This window comes from Rutidosis leptorrhynchoides, chromosome 1 (assembly GCF_046630445.1).
Source record: "Rutidosis leptorrhynchoides isolate AG116_Rl617_1_P2 chromosome 1, CSIRO_AGI_Rlap_v1, whole genome shotgun sequence".
In the NCBI taxonomy this organism is placed as follows: Eukaryota; Viridiplantae; Streptophyta; class Magnoliopsida; order Asterales; family Asteraceae; genus Rutidosis; species Rutidosis leptorrhynchoides.
In genome coordinates, this window is record NC_092333.1 from 278,566,876 (window position 1) to 278,588,207 (window position 21,332).

Consider the following 21,332-nt stretch of genomic DNA (forward strand, 5'->3'; position numbering starts at 1 on the left):
CCATGCATGTTATGAGTTTTTATCTTTTTTAGTATCAGCTTAACACTATAATGCCTGTATAATAATTAGGAATGTTTGCTCTCTCTTAAAATGGTAATAGGTTAAGTTAACAGTTGGTTTAGACCGACATGTTCCTCTATTTTTGATCATGTTTACTCAATAAGGCACGTCGTGATTTGATTCAAAGATCGATACGAGGTTTAGGATTAGAATATAACCGTTAACCCAAATGAGTTACTTCACTTAGGATAACCCCCAAGGTTTAGTTACCCTTCATTTATGAAACCCTAGTGACATACCTGCCTTTACCACCAAACAACTCTAGGATCCAAAGACCGGTAGGACTGTACGATTGAATCATTCGATGGATGTCATAACTACCCTAGTTAAAGCCTCTACATCATAATTACCTAGCCTAAGCATATATCATATTTAGCATTTCGTTAATCCGCCTTCTCCGGATTCCTCACCCAGATAATTTTATTGCAAGTAGGATATAATTATTATTCAAAACCACTATCCTATTATCTGGTTAATTTAATCAAAGATAATTCTCGATTAAGATTCAATTTGCATAACCATTCAAAAAACATGACCCTAGGCCAACTTACTCTTTCTACTCCTGCAGAAAAGGAAAAGAAGATTTAGGCCCCGCACTTCTAAATAATTTTTTTACCCGCATTACCTGCTGAGACTCGCTCTGCACACCTCGTTAGACGACAAATGAAACCAACCTTTGGGCGATAGTTGTAGGTGGTGTTAGTTTTTCCGCCGTTGTTGGGGAACAAATATTTTATTTAATATTGTTTTAATCATTTCATTAGTACGTACCTTTAGGTGGTGTCTAGAAAGTCTAGTCCCGGATTTAGTTGTTGGATTTTCGAACAGTCTCAAATTTATTGGAACCAAAATGATCCTCCCGCTCCACAAGTTCTACTTGGCCACCTAGGTTACGAATTGGATTGTGAAAATCTTTGTTAGTTATTAGTTCGATAAGGTTAGCGTTCGAATCCCAATTTGAAATTGTTTTAATTTATATTAACAAACCTTTCGGAGATAAAAATCATTTGAAAGTTACTTTTTAAATCTAAACTTTTCAGATTATCTAAAAATATATAGATGGAAAATCATGTTTCTCGCTTCTATGCAAAAGTCGTGTCTAGAATATTGAGGAGGAACAATCATCTTAACAACCGAAGGAGCCCCTAAAATCAGTTTACACATGATTAAACTAATTAGCACGTTCTGTCAATTTCAAGGCCTCTCAACTGACGATCCTAACTCTCACCTGAGTAAGTTCATCAGTATTGTTGACTCTTATAAGCAAACTGAACTTAACAAAAGTATTATAAAACTTCATCTTTTTCAATATTTTCTGTCTACACATGCTTTAGCATGGTTTGCTGGACTTGAATCCAATTCAATCCATTCATGGGAAGAATTAGCAACAAAGGTTTTACCTAAGTTCTATCCCCCTTCTCTTCAAACCCACTTAAGAAATGACATCGTTAACTTTCATCAGAAACCTAACGAATCATTATGTCTAGCTTGGAATAGGTTTAAGATGATGCTTAGAAAGTGTCCAAATCATTTGTGTAAATTTAGTTCGGACCCTTTTTAATGGTTTGACTAAACACGATCAGTCCACCCTCAACATGGCTTCGCAAGGAAACTTTATGCTCCGTACAACAGACGAAGCACGGGAACTCTTAGAGACGATTGGAACTTGATTAGAAGATTGGAACATTTAAGACTTAAAGGTAGAAACCACTTCAAATCAGACTCTAAAGGTGCTAGAATTCAGGTTAGAAGATCTCAACCTTGGGTTTCAAGAATTCTTAATCCCTAGAAAACAACAAAATAAACCTTTTCTATGTTATCATTACCCTAGATGTGTTATTAGACAACAAAACACCTCTAATAATAATATAATTTTCCCATTGAACAAACCCACTTCTTGTTCTCGGACAGTATTAGCTGATTTTATGGCCAAACAAAATATCATAAATCTTAAAGTTATAGAATGCCAAGACAAATTTGATGTTTTGATAAAAACTTTAATGAACTAATCACGAGTCTACATCTTACTTTAAAACAATTAACAACTAAACTGGAAACATAATACAAAGTGTTTAAAGCCCTAGTAATAGCTAGAGGCAGGAAAGAAACAACTACCGAAAAACCCAAAGAAAAAGCTTCCCCATCAAAACTTTCTGATATAGGACCTGTGCCAGTTGACTTCACTGTCAAATTACCGGACCCTATGCTACCTAAAGTTCCAGAAAATATTCCGCGAGAACGTATACCTTTCCCGGGTAGACTTAGGAAAGAAAGACAGGAATCACAATATTCTAAGTATTGTAATATTATCAAAGATTTTCATTTGAATGTACGTGTAGTTGATGTTTTAGTCAAAATGCCTAACTATGCAAAATTTATAAAAGAACTACTTTCAAACAAAGAAAAATCAAGCAAGATAATCAACCTACCCTTACGTGATGAATGTTATCTAATTTTACTTCATGGTATTCCCCATAGTTTATGAGATACAAGAAGATTCATGATAATGCTAAAAACGAACACATATTTCATAGCATTATCCCTCAAGAAAGACAAGATTTTAGTTGCAATTGTTCTATTTACAAGTGATATTCGTTTAAATAATAAAAGGTGAAGACAAAAGACAGATTCGCCGATTTGAAGACGCAAACGACCAAAAAGCTAAAAAGTACAAAGTACAATCCAAGTGGTTCAATATATTGATGAGAAACGTCTAAAAATTACAAACGTACAAGCCGCAAAATGCAAAGTACAAGATATTAAATTATAAGAAAAGGCATTCGAAAATCCGGAACCGAGACATGAACCAACTTTCAACGCTCGACGCAACGGAGCTGAAAGTACAAGTCAACTATGCACAAGAATATAATATAATATTTAAATAATTCATAATAAGAATAATAATAAATAAAAAAAATTTGTTAATTGAGCATAGTTAAGGGGTCATAAGTGAAAATTTCAAATCAACATTTGCCTATAAAACGAGACTACGGAGAATGAAGAAAGACACACCTTTTTCCAATCTTCTTTCTCTATATATGTAATTTATATATTTATATATATTAATAATTATAATTTTAATTTAAGTTTAATAATAATTAAGTTATTTTAAGAAATGTTTTACGGGTTTTAAAGTCGGAACTCTGTCCGTGTAATGCTACGCGATTATTCACCACTGTAAGCTATGTTCTTCCTTTTTAAATTAATGTCTCGTAACTAAGTTATTATTATGCTTATTTGAGCCGAAGTAATCAAGATGTTGGACTTAATATTAAAGATTGGGTTATTGGATTTTGTACCATAATTAAGGTATGGACAAATGACCGACACTTGTGGACATTGGACCATGGACCATTAATAGATGGGGGGTATTGTCTAATCGAATGACAACTCTTTGGAGTCTGTCGAACCTATCTTCAAATTAGTTAATCTAATAATTATTAAACGATTATGCATGTCCTATTTAGTGACGTTTATACGACATCTTTTACAATCATTTAATTAATCAATTGGGTTGGGTAATTTATTATTCATTCTGGCCAAGTGGGTAAATTAATAATCATGGACTAATTAAAACAGGGGTGGATTACATACAAGAGTAATTGGTGTAATTGTTAACAAAGTATTAAGACCTTGGATTACACACAGTCGATAACCCGGTGTAATTATTAACAAAGTATTAAGACCTTGTTACAGTTCGAATCCCCAATTAGTTGGAATATTTGACTTCGGGTATAAGGTTACTTTGACGATCATTTTATAATTATGACCGATGAACTATTATGGGCAAAAACCAGATAGGTATCAAATAAATCCAGGACAAAGGACAATTAACCCAGCATAATAAATTAAAATCAAAACGTCAAACATCATGATTATGGAAGTTTAAATAAGCATAATTCTTTTATTGTATTTCTCATCGTACTTTCATTTACTCGCAATTTTATTTATTGTCATTTTAATATTGTTATTTATTTTACGCACTTTAATTATCGTCATTTATCTGTACGCTTAAAATATAAAATCGAAAAACCGGTCATTAAACGGTAAATCCCCCCAAAGTTACCTATAATTACTACATCTAGTTTAACTACTTAATTAACTATTTTGACCTATTAAGACACCCAATAATAGTGTCCACGGATCGACCTCCCGGACTTTACCTTAGCTATATTATTACCAATAGGTATACTTGCCTTTTGTGTTTTAGTTTAATTTAGGTGATTTCCGGTAGTAAATAAATATAAAACTGATAGCCGTTTCATACACACCCTCTAGAACACATCAAGTTTTTGGCGCCGCTGCCGGGGACACTTTTTGTGTCTTCACGGGGTATTTAAGTTTTTTTTTTTTTTTTAGTTTTTGATTGATTAAAGATATATTAATTTAAATATAATAATTTAATAAAATATAATAATATAATAATATTAAAATAAAATATAATAATATAATAATATTGAAATAAAATATAATAATATAATAATAATTTTGAATCAAATTTGAATCGTAAATTTTAAAAAGTCGTATTTATTAAATATTTCAGGGGTATATTATGTAACTTATAATTAATAATTTCTATCATGTCGCTTTTCATGTGAATAGTAAATTAATTAATTTCGTTTTATTTACTATTCATGAATAGTAAATGAGTTAAAAAAAGTTTTTTAAAAAAATAATAAAAAAATTATTAATTTTGTGAAAAAAAAAAATTTCTTAAAAAAAAAATTTTTAAATCCTTAAAAAAGAAATATTAAAATCGTTAAAAAAATAAAAAAAATATAAAGATAAAATTTTAAAAAAAATTTAAAAAAATATATATATTTTTAAGATTTTGTCTATAAAATTAAAAAAATATATATATTTATTTTAAGTTTTATTACCTTTAGATTTTTAGACTCTAGTTACAACTTTTAGTATTAAGTTTAGTTTTGCCATAGTTATTTTTATACTTTTAGATTTTTAGGCTTTGCCGTAAAATTCCTTAAGTGCTTTTTCTTTAGACTAAGATTTAGGTGGCTTAAAATTTTGCGACGCTGTGTTAAAATTTTAGTATCATTTTAAGTAATTGCCGTTTTTCGTTTAGAATCGCTTTTAAGTTTCGACGCGCTACTTTCTTATTTTTATTTTTCGACCTTTTATTTTTCCGACGTTTTTCGACGCAATCTGTTTCTTTCTTATTTCTCGACGCTCTAGTTTTTAGGACATAGAATTTTATATTTCTTCTCTAAAATTTCAAACAAAAATTATTTTAAGCGATTAAATTGATAGACATCCAAATTTTCTGGTTCGTAGTAATAGTTAGATTTGTTAGTGGCGAGTTGTGGACTTCCGATTTAAAGGGTCCTGGCTACCTGCTGCATCTATTGGCTATTCGAAACGTGGGCAAAATCAGAAAAGTCTATTAATTTGATAACTTATATAATTTTTATTTTTATAACTAATAGGATATTCAGTGAATGCACCGAGCAAAACGTTCACCACCTTTCATACGTTCACCACCTGTAACTCGATCAAGGCATCTAGCCAATATTGTTGCCGTTGAATTTTCTTTAGAATCATCATCTAGTCGAACAAGTTCTCCAACTCAAATTTCCGATAATCCATTTTTTGAACCCGATTTCACAACTGAGAATCCGGAGGATATTCAAGGACAATTCCAAGATCCTGAACCACTAATCATTCCTCCCGAACCACAAATAGTTAAATCAGAATCTTCTAGTGATTCGGATTTAACAAATTCAATTATGGAAGTAATGGAACCTCAAAGTATGGAAGACCGAATGAGAGCCACACGCACGGGTCAAGGTCACGCCATTAATCAGCCAGATGTTAGAGCATCAGATTTTGAAATCAAAGGACAAATCCTATACATGATCACCAATCAGTGCCAATTTGGTGGTATAACAAAAGAAGATCCAAACGAACATCTTCGAACTTTTAATAGGATTTGTAATCTATTTAAAATCCGAGAAGTTGAGGATGAAACTATTTATCTTATGTTGTTCCCATGGACTTTAAAAGGAGAAGCCAAAGATTGGTTAGAATCGTTACCTGAAGGAATGATTGACTCATGAGATATTTTAGTTGAGAAATTTCTTCAAAGATTCTTTCCGGCATCTAAAGCCGTGAGACTTCAAGGAGAAATTGCCACGTTCGTGCAAAAGCCAAATGAAACGTTATATGAGGCATGGACAAGATTCGGAAGGATGTTGAGAGGATGTCCTCAACATGGTTTAGATACTTTTCAAATAATGCAAATTTTCTATAAAGGTGTCGACATCGTCACACGAAAAGACATCGACAATGCAAATTACAAACCGATTTGTTTTCTGAAAACCTATTTTCAATGCGTTCATTACCATTGAACGTAAAATCCTGAGAATTCATCAGAATTCATTAGGTCACCTGAACCAAATCGGGTGTCAACCGTAAGAACGGTGGTTGCATAGAATGGTCGAAGATAGGACCTTGTGCCAGACCAGAAAAATTATAGGATGATCTTTACTATTGCTCCTACAAAGGATAGTAATAGCATCCGACACGTTTTAGACCATGAAAAAATGCATGTCATTAGAGATTGCCTTAACAGTTTCTTGTTCATCGCTTTCCTTTACAACCGGATGGTAGTTTACCGAAAGGTAATATACGGGACAAGTAAACTGGACGTGTTGCTTTCCTAATACAAGGTTAGCAAGTGGGTGACACAAAACCGTAAAGTTTTGAGCTAAAATTTTAAAATTCGAAACCCACAAAACCCACAATAACATTTTGCAACACCGGTGAAGGGTTATTCCGGAAAACTTATCTAGGATAAAAACTAGATTGAATTTTCAAAAGATCAAATGTTTTCATAAAGATCCAATTTCCTAACGGATCTAAATTTTTATAGTCATGTGAGACTGTAAACCACATCGTTACTATCATTGTTCATAACCGCCGTATTGAAATCACTGATGTACAAAGTGTGAAGAATAAAGAAGTGATTCAAGTATGTTTTTATTTCAAGACTATATTGCTTGAGGACAAGCAACACTCAAGTGTGGGAATATTGATAATGCTAAAAACGAACACATATTTCATAGCATTATCCCTCAAGAAAGACAAGATTTTAGTTGCAATGGTTCTATTTACAAGTGATATTCATTTAAATAATAAAAGGTGAAGACAAAAGGCAGATTCGACGATTTGAAGACGCAAACGACCAAAAAGCTAAAAAGTACAAAGTACAATCCAAGTGGTTCAATATATTGATGAGTGAAAGGGAACAAGGAAAGCTACTGAGTAATAATGAAGTAAATCCTCGGAATGAAAATGTTAACATGGTATCAACAAATTCTGAAAAATCAACACCAGAAGATGGGAAAGTTTTAGATGTGAGTAACAATGAAGAAGTTACAACACCACCACCACCCGAGTATGTAAAGCCAGTGGTGGCACCATACAAAACACCCATCCCGTTTCCAAGAAAAGGAGTTGAGTATGAGCAAGTGATAGGTAATAAAGTTTGTGATACCTTTGGAAAAAAGAAGAAGAAGAAGAATAAGAAAGTGCAAGAAACAAAAACCGTAGAAGTAAACCCGGTGAAGATAGTTCCACCAAAACCTCCACCTAGGGTAGGTGATCCGGGTGAATTTATTGTTCCTTGTCTACTAAGTGACTGTGTCATGTATGATGCACTAGCAGATTTAGGTGCAAGTGTGAGTGTTATGCCTCTTTTATTATATAAGAGATTAGGAGTAGGTGAGTTAAGTCCAACGGATATGAGTGTTCGACTCCTTGATCAAACCATTAAGCACCCAGTTGGAATTACAGACAACCTACCCGTTCAAGTAGGTAATTTAACCTTTCTAGTCGAATTCATTGTCATTGACATAGAAGAGGACCCAAACATTCCTCTAATTTTAGGTCGACCATTCTTAGCATCCACCGGTGCGTTATTTGATGTAAGAAAGGGTAGAATGACACTTAGTAATGATGAGAAATCGATCACCTTTATGATTCGAAAGTCTAAATCTCCACCAACCAAAACCGTTGAACTAGCAAAAATGATTGTTAAGAACCATGTTGTTTTACCAACTCTAATGGTAGTGCTCAACAATAATAAAACGCCTAAGTGTGGGGAAAATGAAGTTACACCTAATGATGACCTGATAACAAAGAACCCCGTTGTTGATACGAAATTAAATGATCCCGTTATTAATAGTTCAATGAAGAAACTTATTAAATGAATTCGCGATGCTAGAACCAATGGGAACTTTAAGTTATGTAACCTGTTAGTATCTAATCTGTCGCCTAAAGAAAAGGCGAAATTAGTTGAATTTATGGATATTACACAAGAATCCGACCAATGGCTTAAAGCAAAAGTCACAGATATGCAAGTTGATTATGGTCCAAGAAAAATTGACAATGAAGTTAATCACAATTTTGACACCACAGCTACCTAAGTGTGGGGAGATTCAAAATGTTCTAAAAAGAAAATGCTGTCTAGAGTTAGTTGTTCTGTTCTCGTGTAGTTCCGAGAATGGAATCCGATTGGTCTTTTCCACTAGCAGACACTAAAGAACTAGTTTTCTCTCCCTATTCTGAATTTTTTTTTTTTGTTTTGTAGGTTTTATATGAAATTAATATGCTTTTTAAATTTAAGTTTTGTGTGATTTTAAAAACAAAAATTTACTTTATTTAATTAAGTTTAAAAAAAATGATTTCTAAAATTCGTCGTGAGTTAAACACTAGGTCATTGAACCGAAATTGCTTTACCCGAGGGCGGGACGACAAATTTTGTTATCATTATTTTTAATTTTATTGATTTAAAGTATGCCAAAAAAAATATTAGATTTTATAAATTTTTGAAAGTGGGGTAATATACCAAACTTCAAAGATATGTATATATGTTTGTAGTTTATCTTATGTACAAAACAGGGTAAAACAACGCACTTTCAAAGACTGTCATTAAGTTCAGCAAAAGCTACTAATTTTGACGACAAGACGCAAAATATCAAATGTGAAATAACAACAATATATTTGCAAATTCGGTAATTTTAATCATTTTTCTACACTAATCACCCTCATGAATTTAAATTTTTACTGATTTCTTGCAAATGAGGGCATTGCAAGATCTCAAGTGTGGGGAAGGGTTATAAATTCTCTCGGGTTTACACTTGGTTTAATTGCCAAATTTTGTGAAAATTTGAAAAATTTTCAACTAAATGAATTCAAAATCATGTTTATACATATTTATGAACGATAAAACTATGTGATACTACCGAAATTATTGTTACCTTGGAAAAGACATAAATTGAGAAACAACCCAAAACGCTTGAATTCATTTAAAATGGAATAGAGGGGAATAAAAAGGCAAAGAAAGAAATAAATAAAAGCTGAGTGTGGGAAGAATTCACCAAGTTCTTTAAAACATATATCACATATCTGTACAAGCTTATTGCAGGTACTTTTGTTTTGGACTAAACTAATCAGTTTTACCCGATTTACTGTAATATATTCGAAAGAAAGATGGATCTACACGATGAATCAATTCCATCATTAAAAGGAAGTAAAGTCTTCCGAAAAAGCCACGCGCTTCTTGATTTAGGTCAAGAAGTTGTCGTCCAGACCAGCTGTAGGTTGACGAAAAATCTAGAAAAGTCATCTCTAAAATCAGCAGGATATCCACGAACCTCAGCATCAAACAGGGTCGCCATGTGGTCAGACTTATCCTAACCATGAGAGGATCTGTCTCGTAAAATGGGGAGGGCGCCGTGCAAATTAGCTTGATAAGACTAATGAATCAGACCCCCAGTAAGGATAATTTTCTTAAAGATTAAAAATTAGCTTTTTAGCCTGATATTACTCAATCCTTGAGATTGACTTTAAAGATTGAGAATTACAAACTCATGGAATTCGATGATATCTAAACTCGAACTTGAACGAGAAAATATTTTGATCAAATTACAAACCGATTTGTTTTCTGAAAACCTATTTTCAATGCGTTCATTACCATTGAACGTAAAATCCTGAGAATTCATCAGAATTCATTAGGTCACCTGAACCAAATCGGGTGTCAACCGTAAGAACGGTGGTTGCATAGAATGGTCGAAGATAGGACCTTGTGCCAGACCAGAAAAATTATAGGATGATCTTTACTATTGCTCCTACAAAGGATAGTAATAGCATCCGACACGTTTTAGACCATGAAAAAATGCATGTCATTAGAGATTGCCTGAACAGTTTCTTGTTCATCGCTTTCCTTTACAACCGGATGGTAGTTTACCGAAAGGTAATATACGGGACAAGTAAACTGGACGTGTTGCTTTCCTAATACAAGGTTAGCAAGTGGGTGACACAAAACCGTAAAGTTTTGAGCTAAAATTTTAAAATTCGAAACCCACAAAACCCACAATAACATTTTGCAACACCGGTGAAGGGTTATTCCGGAAAACTTATCTAGGATAAAAACTAGATTGAATTTTCAAAAGATCAAATGTTTTCATAAAGATCCAATTTCCTAACGGATCTAAATTTTTATAGTCATGTGAGACTGTAAACCACATCGTTACTATCATTGTTCATAACCGCCGTATTGAAATCACTGATGTACAAAGTGTGAAGAATAAAGAAGTGATTCAAGTATGTTTTTATTTCAAGACTATATTGCTTGAGGACAAGCAACACTCAAGTGTGGGAATATTGATAATGCTAAAAACGAACACATATTTCATAGCATTATCCCTCAAGAAAGACAAGATTTTAGTTGCAATGGTTCTATTTACAAGTGATATTCATTTAAATAATAAAAGGTGAAGACAAAAGGCAGATTCGACGATTTGAAGACGCAAACGACCAAAAAGCTAAAAAGTACAAAGTACAATCCAAGTGGTTCAATATATTGATGAGTGAAAGGGAACAAGGAAAGCTACTGAGTAATAATGAAGTAAATCCTCGGAATGAAAATGTTAACATGGTATCAACAAATTCTGAAAAATCAACACCAGAAGATGGGAAAGTTTTAGATGTGAGTAACAATGAAGAAGTTACAACACCACCACCACCCGAGTATGTAAAGCCAGTGGTGGCACCATACAAAACACCCATCCCGTTTCCAAGAAAAGGAGTTGAGTATGAGCAAGTGATAGGTAATAAAGTTTGTGATACCTTTGGAAAAAAGAAGAAGAAGAAGAATAAGAAAGTGCAAGAAACAAAAACCGTAGAAGTAAACCCGGTGAAGATAGTTCCACCAAAACCTCCACCTAGGGTAGGTGATCCGGGTGAATTTATTGTTCCTTGTCTACTAAGTGACTGTGTCATGTATGATGCACTAGCAGATTTAGGTGCAAGTGTGAGTGTTATGCCTCTTTTATTATATAAGAGATTAGGAGTAGGTGAGTTAAGTCCAACGGATATGAGTGTTCGACTCCTTGATCAAACCATTAAGCACCCAGTTGGAATTACAGACAACCTACCCGTTCAAGTAGGTAATTTAACCTTTCTAGTCGAATTCATTGTCATTGACATAGAAGAGGACCCAAACATTCCTCTAATTTTAGGTCGACCATTCTTAGCATCCACCGGTGCGTTATTTGATGTAAGAAAGGGTAGAATGACACTTAGTAATGATGAGAAATCGATCACCTTTATGATTCGAAAGTCTAAATATCCACCAACCAAAACCGTTGAACTAGCAAAAATGATTGTTAAGAACCATGTTGTTTTACCAACTCTAATGGTAGTGCTCAACAATAATAAAACGCCTAAGTGTGAGGAAAATGAAGTTACACCTAATGATGACCTGATAACAAAGAACCCCGTTGTTGATACGAAATTAAATGATCCCGTTATTAATAGTTCAATGAAGAAACTTATTAAATGAATTCGCGATGCTAGAACCAATGGGAACTTTAAGTTATGTAACCTGTTAGTATCTAATCTGTCGCCTAAAGAAAAGGCGAAATTAGTTGAATTTATGGATATTACACAAGAATCCGACCAATGGCTTAAAGCAAAAGTCACAGATATGCAAGTTGATAATGGTCCAAGAAAAATTGACAATGAAGTTAATCACAATTTTGACACCACAGCTACCTAAGTGTGGGGAGATTCAAAATGTTCTAAAAAGAAAATGCTGTCTAGAGTTAGTTGTTCTGTTCTCGTGTAGTTCCGAGAATGGAATCCGATTGGTCTTTTCCACTAGCAGACACTAAAGAACTAGTTTTCTCTCCCTATTCTGAATTTTTTTTTTTGTTTTGTAGGTTTTATATGAAATTAATATGCTTTTTAAATTTAAGTTTTGTGTGATTTTAAAAACAAAAATTTACTTTATTTAATTAAGTTTAAAAAAAATGATTTCTAAAATTCGTCGTGAGTTAAACACTAGGTCATTGAACCGAAATTGCTTTACCCGAGGGCGGGACGACAAATTTTGTTATCATTATTTTTAATTTTATTGATTTAAAGTATGCCAAAAAAAATATTAGATTTTATAAATTTTTGAAAGTGGGGTAATATACCAAACTTCAAAGATATGTATATATGTTTGTAGTTTATCTTATGTACAAAACAGGGTAAAACAACGCACTTTCAAAGACTGTCATTAAGTTCAGCAAAAGCTACTAATTTTGACGACAAGACGCAAAATATCAAATGTGAAATAACAACAATATATTTGCAAATTCGGTAATTTTAATCATTTTTCTACACTAATCACCCTCATGAATTTAAATTTTTACTGATTTCTTGCAAATGAGGGCATTGCAAGATCTCAAGTGTGGGGAAGGGTTATAAATTCTCTCGGGTTTACACTTGGTTTAATTGCCAAATTTTGTGAAAATTTGAAAAATTTTCAACTAAATGAATTCAAAATCATGTTTATACATATTTATGAACGATAAAACTATGTGATACTACCGAAATTATTGTTACCTTGGAAAAGACATAAATTGAGAAACAACCCAAAACGCTTGAATTCATTTAAAATGGAATAGAGGGGAATAAAAAGGCAAAGAAAGAAATAAATAAAAGCTGAGTGTGGGAAGAATTCACCAAGTTCTTTAAAACATATATCACATATCTGTACAAGCTTATTGCAGGTACTTTTGTTTTGGACTAAACTAATCAGTTTTACCCGATTTACTGTAATATATTCGAAAGAAAGATGGATCTACACGATGAATCAATTCCATCATTAAAAGGAAGTAAAGTCTTCCGAAAAAGACACGCGCTTCTTGATTTAGGTCAAGAAGTTGTCGTCCAGACCAGCTGTAGGTTGACGAAAAATCTAGAAAAGTCATCTCTAAAATCAGCAGGATATCCACGAACCTCAGCATCAAACAGGGTCGCCATGTGGTCAGACTTATCCTAACCATGAGAGGATCTGTCTCGTAAAATGGGGAGGGCGCCGTGCAAATTAGCTTGATAAGACTAATGAATCAGACCCCCAGTAAGGATAATTTTCTTAAAGATTAAAAATTAGCTTTTTAGCCTGATATTACTCAATCCTTGAGATTGACTTTAAAGATTGAGAATTACAAACTCATGGAATTCGATGATATCTAAACTCGAACTTGAACGAGAAAATATTTTGATCAAATTACAAACCGATTTGTTTTCTGAAAACCTATTTTCAATGCGTTCATTACCATTGAACGTAAAATCTTGAGAATTCATCAGAATTCATTAGGTCACCTGAACCAAATCGGGTGTCAACCGTAAGAACGGTGGTTGCATAGAATGGTCGAAGATAGGACCTTGTGCCAGACCAGAAAAATTATAGGATGATCTTTACTATTGCTCCTACAAAGGATAGTAATAGCATCCGACACGTTTTAGACCATGAAAAAATGCATGTCATTAGAGATTGCCTTAACAGTTTCTTGTTCATCGCTTTCCTTTACAACCGGATGGTAGTTTACCGAAAGGTAATATACGGGACAAGTAAACTGGACGTGTTGCTTTCCTAATACAAGGTTAGCAAGTGGGTGACACAAAACCGTAAAGTTTTGAGCTAAAATTTTAAAATTCGAAACCCACAAAACCCACAATAACATTTTGCAACACCGGTGAAGGGTTATTCCGGAAAACTTATCTAGGATAAAAACTAGATTGAATTTTCAAAAGATCAAATGTTTTCATAAAGATCCAATTTCCTAACGGATCTAAATTTTTATAGTCATGTGAGACTGTAAACCACATCGTTACTATCATTGTTCATAACCGCCGTATTGAAATCACTGATGTACAAAGTGTGAAGAATAAAGAAGTGATTCAAGTATGTTTTTATTTCAAGACTATATTGCTTGAGGACAAGCAACACTCAAGTGTGGGAATATTGATAATGCTAAAAACGAACACATATTTCATAGCATTATCCCTCAAGAAAGACAAGATTTTAGTTGCAATGGTTCTATTTACAAGTGATATTCATTTAAATAATAAAAGGTGAAGACAAAAGGCAGATTCGACGATTTGAAGACGCAAACGACCAAAAAGCTAAAAAGTACAAAGTACAATCCAAGTGGTTCAATATATTGATGAGAAACGTCTAAAAATTACAAACGTACAAGCCACAAAACGCAAAGTACAAGATATTAAATTATACGAAAAGATGTTCGAAAATCCGGAACCGAGACATGAACCAACTTTCAACGCTCGATGCAACGGAGCTGAAAGTACAAGTCAACTATGCACAAGAATATAATATAATATTTAAATAATTCATAATAAGAATAATAATAAATAATAAAAAGTTGTTAATTGAGCATAGTTAAGGGGTAATAAGTGAAGATTTCAAATCAACATTTGCCTATAAAACGAGACTACGGAGAATGAAGAAAGACACACCTTTTTCCAATCTTCTTTCTCTATATATGTAATTTATATATTTATATATATATATAATTATAATTTTAATTTAAGTTTAATAATAATTGAGTTATTGTAAGAAATATTTTACGGGTTTTAAAGTCGGAACTCTGTCCATGTAACGCTACGCGATTATTCACCACTGTAAGCTATGTTCTTCCTTTTTAAATTAATGTCTCGTAACTAAGTTATTATTATGCTTATTTGAGCCGAAGTAATCAAGATGTTGGACTAAATATTAAAGATTGGGTTATTGGATTTTGTACCATAATTAGGGTATGGACAAAAGACCGACACTTGTGGACATTGGACCATGGACCATTAATAGATGGGGGGTATTGTCTAATCGAATGACAACTCTTTGGAGTCTGTCGAACCTATCTTCAAATTAGTTAATCTAATAATTATTAAACGATTATGCATGTCCTATTTAGTGACGTTTATACGACATCTTTTACAATCATTTAATTAATCAATTGGGTTGGGTAATTTATTATTCATTCTGGACAAGTGGGTAAATTAATAATCATGGACTAATTAAAACAGGGGTGGATTACATACAAGGGTAATTGGTGTAATTGTTAACAAAGTATTAAGACCTTGGATTACACACAGTCGATAACCTGGTGTAATTATTAACAAAGTATTAAGACCTTGTTACAGTTCGAATCCCTAATTAGTTAGAATATTTGACTTCGGGTATAAGGTTAATTTGACGATGAACTATTATGGGTAAAAACCAGATAGGTATCAAATAAATCCAGGACAAAGGACAATTAACCCAGCATAATAAATTAAAATCAAAACGTCAAACATCATGATTACGGAAGTTTAAATAACCATAATTCTTTTATTGTATTTCTCATCGTACTTTCATTTACTCGCAATTTTATTTATTGTCATTTTAATATTGTTATTTATTTTACGCACTTTAATTATCATCATTTATCTGTACGCTTAAAATATAAAATCGACAAACCGATCATTAAACGGTAAATCCCCCCAAAGTTACCTATAATTTGTAGCGAACCGACAAAATCGTCATTGACGGCGCCGTCTACTTAGGTCCCGTTACGTGGTCATAAGTCTTTAAAACAACGTTTGACCCAAAAGATATGTCGCATTCATTTCAAATGTAAAGATTGTTCAAAGTTTATGAGAATAGTTCCACCACAAGTTACGTTACAAAGTTATAAGTACAAATGAAACTTATGCGACACAATTTAAAAGTAGCCAAAAGACGCTTCATGTATGCATATATACTCGTCATCCAATGCAAGTATCAAAATAATGAGCGGAAGCATGTATCATGTATCGTTCAAGGACCTGAGAAAAACATAGAAATCTGTCAACGAAAACGTTGGTGAAATCATAGGTTTAAGTAAGTAAGTACAGGTGAACCACAAGATTTGCATCAATGAAATAATAGTAATACATTCCAAAAGTTTGTTTCACGAGCACCCAATTATCAATGCTTAACATTCCTTCCATAGAACCCCATCACTTAGTGCTAGAACATACACTGTTTCTCGAAAATATATTTCATTCGTAAACGGTAGCGAACCGTTTGAATGAGGGTTTGTCAAACCCATATGGATCCATACAACATAAGTTCTCGCTTACACCCGGCAAGTGTAACTAATGATAATCGAATTGAGGATTTTGTTCTAAACTCGTATGTAGAATGTTTGTTTTCCTGTACTTGTGTTCACTTAGTAAAGAAATGTTTATGTTTTCTCATCCCAAATGTAAGTTCAAAAAGAGTAAAAGTGGGACTATGATCTCACCTTGAGTGCACGAGTAGTAAAGTACTTCAACAAGTAAACGTGTGCAAAGAACAATGCTAGTCTTGACCTAAACAATAGGTTGTATCAATAACGGTAAACACGATAGGTCAAAGATGTTCAATTAGTCCTATGGCTCGTTAAGACTCGATCATAATAGCATGTGAATCAAATTGTCATGTTTCATGCAAGGTACAAGTATAAAAACATGTTAGAACGATTGCACAATTATTTGGTTAAGTTTGATTAAAAGTCAACTTGGTCGGGTCAAAGTCAACGGAAAAGTCAACGGGGTCGGGTTGGGTATCCGACAATTTTTCTAAGTTATATAATCATATATGAGCATGTTGGCCAAGTTTCATGTTAATCGGAGGTCCGTAGCATAGCAAACCTTTTTATGTCAAATGACCAAAGCAAACAGCCAGTTTTAGTGTATCAGGACGGTGTCCCAAAATCAGGACGGTGTCCCAGTATGAAGAGTGGGACGGCGTCCCAAAATCAGGACGGTGTCCTGATATGAAGAGTGGGACGGCGTCCAAGAGGGTGGGACGGCGTCCCAAATGGCTTACAGGTCCTGTTTGCTGAATTACATAAGTGCACGACCCAAACTTCAAATAATCATAACTTATGATCCGCAAACAATTAGAACATGTATTTTATATCACCGGAAAGCTATTTCGACAAGGAACACAACTAGATACATTAACTGAAACAAATTTATCATTTAAGACAACAATAACCTCGTCGAATGTTCGTTAAACGTCCAAAATCAAAGTTTCAAGTTCATCAAGATGCATTTCAAGTTCCGGGAATCCAATTTACATGTATGATATGCCGTTTTGAAGGTAATGAAACATGTAATACAACTAAACACTTATCAATAACATTAACAAGCATTCAACGCATCAAAAGTTCATTTTAAAGCTATCAAACCCTAACCAAAAGTTCACAAAATCAATAATCGCGTTTATGAAGTTTCTTTAATCAATCTATACATCAAAATGAAGCTAATGATACTAGTAACACTTTTAAAACATGCACATTAACAATCTAATAACATTTGATCATCCAAAATCAAGGATTTAGCAAGTAATTTTCATAATGAACTAGTTACACCAAAAACAACAAATCGAGCATACAAATTACATACACGACATCACAATGAGCCATAGACACTAATTAACATACTTTTAAGTCAAGAACACAAATTTAAAGAAAACTAGTGTTTTAGAAATGTTACCCAAACGAGATGAAGTTGGTACCAAAATGAAGAGGATGAAGAGAGGATCACGAATATGTAATTTATTTTGTTGTAAGCCTCCTAGGTCGAATTTAGATGATGATTGAATGAATTTGGTAAATGTGTGTGTGTTCTTGCTAGAGAGAAAGAGAGAGAGAGGGAGATGGTTGAATGGTGGTGATTGGGGTGGACTAGTTGACCTAGTCAACTAGTTTGCCCCGTGTCAATTTTAGTCCCTCGAGTTTGTAGTCGGGTGCGGAAAATACCTAAACGGAATATTTTAAAACGCGTATTAACGGGAGATGTTATAAACATATAACGGAGTTTAAATTAGTATAACGGAAAAGTAAATGGAAAAAGGCGGGATGTTACATTACCTACTCCTTAAAAGAAATTTCGTCCTGAAATTTAAGTAGGCGTAGTATTCGTTGTTTCTTCCTCGAGATCTTGCGTTTCCGAATTCACGAATAGATGAGGATACTTCCTTTGCATTTGATATTGTCTTTCCCAAGTAAACTCGGGTCCCCTTTTGGCGTTCCAACGGACTTTAACAATCGGGATTCGGCTTTGTTTCAATGTCTTGACGGAGGTGTCCACAATTTCAACCGGTTCCTCCACAAAATGAAGTTTGTCATCAATAGTAAGTTCCTCGAGAGGGATGATGATATCGGGTTCGGCAAGACACTTTTTCAAGTTAGATACATGGAAGGTAGGATGAACGGAACTCAGTTGAGGCGGAAGATCTAAACGATAAGCAACGGTTCCAATACGCTCCAAGATTTCGAAAGGACCAATATACCGCGGATTTAGCTTCCCGCTTTTCCCAAAACGGATTACACCCTTCCAAGGTGCGACTTTTAACATTACTCGGTCACCGACTTGAAATTCAAGATCGTTGCGTCGTTTGTCGGTATAGCTCTTTTGACGACTTCGGGCCGTCCTAAGCCTATCTCGGATTTGAATGATTTTCTCGGTGGTTTCGTGAATGAGTTCGGGTCCGGTGATTTGCACGTCGCCTACCTCGGACCAACAAAGAGGTGAACGACATTTGCGGCCATATAGCGCTTCAAAAGGTGCGGCTTTAATACTCGCGTGATAACTATTGTTATAAGAGAACTCGGCGAGAGGTAAGTGCTTGTCCCAAGCTTTTCCGAAATCAACCACGCAAGCTCGTAACATGTCTTCCAAAGTTTGAATTGTGCGTTCGCTTTGTCCGTCGGTTTTTGGATGATATGCGGTGCTCATGTCTAAATGCGTTCCCAACGCTTCTTGCAATGTACGCCAAAATCTAGAAACGAAACGGCCATCTCGGTCGGAGATAATCGATAAAGGTACACCGTGTCGGGCTACGATCTCCTTAATGTAAAGTTGTGCAAGTTTCTCCATTTTGTCCGTTTCTTTCATGGCAAGGAAGTGTGCGGATTTGGTGAGACGGTCAACAATAACCCAAATGGTATCATAACCGCCCGTCGTTTTTGGTAGTTTAGTGATAAAATCCATCGTTATTCTTTCCCACTTCCATTACGGGATCTCGGGTTGTTGAAGTAGTCCGGACGGTCTTTGGTGTTCGGCTTTGACTTTGGAACATGTCAAACACTTGGAAACATAAGTAGCTATGTCCCTTTTGATGTTCGGCCACCAATATAGTTGTTTAAGGTCGTGGTACATCTTATTGGCACCGGGGTGAATCGAGTATCGTGACTTATGGGCTTCATCTAAAATAAGGCTTCGTAGGTCCCCATAACTAGGCACCCAAATCCTTCCAGCGTAATATCGGAGTCCGGTCTCCCTAATTTCGAATCGAGAGACGAGAATGTTCAAGAGCTCGTGTGAAAGGTTTTCATCCTTGAGGGCCTCATCTTGGGCTACACGAATTTGACTATTGAGGTTGGTGTGAATGGTGATGTTTAAAGCTCGGACACGAAGAGGCACCGCTCTTTCTTTTCGACTTAAGGCATCGGCTACTACGTTTGCCTTCCCGGGATGGTAACGAAGCTCGCAATCGTAATCGTTCAAAGTTTCAATCCACCGTCGTTGTCTCATGTTTAGTTGCTTTTGATCGAAAATGTGTTGGAGACTTTTGTGGTCGGTAAAGATAGTACTCTTGGTTCCATAAAGATAGTGTCTCCACATTTTAAGTGCAAAGACAACGGCTCCGAGTTCGAGATCATGCGTCGTGTAGTTTCGTTCATGAATTTTGAGTTGTCGAGAAGCATAAGCAATGACTTTCGTTCGTTGCATCAATACACACCCAAAACCATGTTTCGAGGCATCGCAATATACAACAAAGTCATCATTGCCTTCAGGAAGTGACAAGATAGGAGCGGTGGTTAGCTTCGTTTTCAAGATTTGAAACGCGGATTCTTGCTCGGTCGCCCAAATGAATTTCTTTCCCTTGTGAGTTAATGCGGTTAGAGGACGTGCAACCAAAGAGAAGTTTTCGATGAATCTACGATAGTACCCGGCGAGACCCAAGAATTGACGAATGTGAGTAGGAGTAGTAGGAGTCTCCCATTTACTAATGGCTTCGATCTTCGTGGGATCGACTTTAATGCCTTGATCACTTACAACATGACCAAGAAATTGAACTTCCTTCAACCAAAATTCACACTTGGAGAATTTGGCATAAAGTCGTTCTTGTCTCAAGAGTTCAAGCACAAGTCGGAGATGTTGTTCGTGCTCTTCTTCATTTTTAGAATAGATTAATATATCATCGATGAACACAATAACGAATTTATCGAGATACGGTTTGCACACGCGGTTCATAAGATCCATGAACACCGCCGGTGCGTTAGTGAGACCAAATGGCATGACGAGGAATTCATAACTACCATAACGAGTCCGGAAAGCGGTTTTGGAGACATCTTCCCCCTTAACCCTTAATTGATGATAACCCGAGCGGAGATCGATTTTCGAATATACACAAGACCCTTGTAGTTGATCAAAGAGGTCATCGATGCGAGGAAGAGGATATCGGTTCTTAACCGTCAATTTATTTAGTTTACGATAATCAATGCACATTCGTAGGGATCCGTCTTTCTTTTTAACAAACAAAATCGGAGCGCCCCAAGGTGAATGGCTAGGTTGGATAAAACCACGGTCAAGTAGTTCTTGGATTTGACATTGCAATTCTTGCATTTCGGATGGAGCAAGTCTATACGGTGCACGTTCTACGGGTGCGGCTCCCGGAATAAGATCGATTTGGAATTCAACCGGTCGATGAGGTGAAAGACCCGGCAGTTCGTCGGGAAATACATCGGAAAAGTCACTAACAATTGGCACATCATCGATATGCTTCTCATCGGACTCGACTTTCTTAACGTGGGCAAGGATCGCTAAACAACCCTTACGGAGTAGTTTTCTAACTTTAAGGCACGAAACGAGGTTGAGTCTGGTGC

General features: G+C 34.9%; 2 non-coding genes across 2 annotated transcripts; both read right to left on the minus strand.

Moving 5' to 3' along the window:
* Nucleotides 1–1,489: 1,489 nt before the first annotated feature.
* LOC139887079 (small nucleolar RNA R71) lies at nt 1,490–1,596 on the minus strand. Its single transcript, XR_011772927.1, has one exon. It is a non-coding gene; the product is annotated as a small nucleolar RNA R71 (small nucleolar RNA).
* A 4,592-nt stretch (nt 1,597–6,188) lies between these two features.
* LOC139886779 (small nucleolar RNA R71) lies at nt 6,189–6,295 on the minus strand. The gene has a single exon (XR_011772645.1). It is a non-coding gene; the product is annotated as a small nucleolar RNA R71 (small nucleolar RNA).
* Nucleotides 6,296–21,332: the final 15,037 nt, after the last annotated feature.